The following is a 1,771-nucleotide window of genomic DNA, read 5'->3' on the forward strand; positions in this document are numbered from 1 at the left end:
GTCCCCAGTAGCTCTCCTCCATGGAAGCCTGACAGCAGCCAGACTGCCCTGTCTCCTTGGAGGGCAGGCTGTCCTGTGGAGAGCGCTGCACAGGGCTCAGGACCGGGACCTGGGACCAGGGCTGCCACCTGTCCCATGTGACCCTGTGCAACTCACTAACCCTCCAGGGCCTCAGTTTTCCTCTCCTGTGAAAGGAGACACTCATTCCTACCTCAAGACTTTTCAGAATAAAACGAAACAACACAAACTTTATGCAACTGAACATGTGTGTTGTGGTTGCTGGCCCTCAAGTTCTTTTCAAGTTATACTACTGTGTGTCATACTCTATGTTTTCAAAGACTTCTGGCCCCCACTTCTCTGTTTTGTCCTCGATTGTAAAGGGAAAGGGAGGGCAGAGGGGGACATGGTCCCCTGGTGGCGGGTGCAGGACCCAGGCAGAGGCCAGGGTGTGCCCTAGTGTCAGGCAGGATGGCCACCGACCCTGCTTGCCCAGGTGTTGGGGTCCAGCCCCAGCAGGTCCAGGGGTTCCCAAAGGTGTGGACAGAGTCGGCCAAGAAGGAATGACATGGAGGCAGCGTTCAGTTGATCAGCATAGCCAGGTTCTCCAGCCAGGTTCTCCCACCAGGTTCTTTATTTTTAACAGTCTATTATAATTTCTTTTATTTAACAATCTAGGAAGTTCGCAGCCATCAGCAGTTCCAGTGCAATTTCAGGTGCAATTGGGAATTCAGGAATTTCTGTGGTGCTGTTAGTGTAGCGAGCCTTGTAAGTAAAATACATGCACACTTTTGATAGCACGTGTGAAGGGATCTCTCTAAAATTGACTTCATTAGTTTCCTCCTCAGCAAACTGACCTGGGCCACTCAACATGGCTTTTATTGTTCCTGATGTTAATGTATGTTCTCTTTTTACAATAAATTCATGACCATCTGAAGATATCAATTTGACATACATGGCATCAGGGCCTCCACAGCCACCATAGGTGCTCTCTTCTCCATCCATTATGCTCTTATGAAATTCTACTCACTTGCACAGGAAGTTTAGTAGTTTCCTTATTGTGGAGTATGTTTTCCCCTGACGTTCTGCGTGGTTCAGGGTTTGGGTCTGAAAGAGGAGCTGCACACAAATCCCACCAGGTTCTGTCTTTATTCTCCTGTTACATCTGTATTTATACCATTTGATTTTAATCCTATCTGTTCTATTCCAAAGGTTAGGGCTTTTGTTATCTCCATTCCAAGGTCACTACTCTACTGTTCTGTTAAGCTACAAGGAAGTAACTGAAGGAGATTATACTAAGTAAAGATTATGGAGCTTAAGCCTGATTGTTCATAGTTAAGGTGATTAACTACCCTCCTGGTACATAGTTAAGGGGTTTTACTGATTTATTCCCTTCCTTAGTCCTGCTAATCCCTAACTCCATGGAAAAATCCCCACCTGGGGAAACAACCTTTCTCGGAGAGGTGACCCTGGTTAGAACACAAAGCGTTAAGAAGGGGAGCAAACATATTAAGAACAGTATGCCATATACACCAGATCCCTTGAAACATATGCTGTGCAGATGTTTCTTCCCTGCAGCGACTGTGTCAAGCAGCAAGGATGGACCGGATTCCGGCATCCAGGATCAGGGGCTCCTGGACCAGGCCGACCCGTGCACACTGCCGATCTATACAGCCTGCTCCCACATGACCCCATGGCAAGGAAGGACACAGCTCCTAGACTTGGAGGTTCACACCCGGCCCTGGGTCCTCAGCTGCCAGGGGCCTGGTGGCCT

At 48.3% G+C, this 1,771-nt stretch overlaps 1 pseudogene; it reads right to left on the reverse strand.

Annotated features, from left to right (window-relative positions):
• Positions 1-647: 647 nt before the first annotated feature.
• Positions 648-1,002, reverse strand: LOC102431047 (annotated as a pseudogene).
• Positions 1,003-1,771: the final 769 nt, after the last annotated feature.

The sequence above is a fragment of the Myotis lucifugus genome, unplaced genomic scaffold (assembly GCF_000147115.1).
Source record: "Myotis lucifugus unplaced genomic scaffold, Myoluc2.0 scaffold_1823, whole genome shotgun sequence".
NCBI classification, from domain to species: domain Eukaryota; kingdom Metazoa; phylum Chordata; class Mammalia; order Chiroptera; family Vespertilionidae; genus Myotis; species Myotis lucifugus.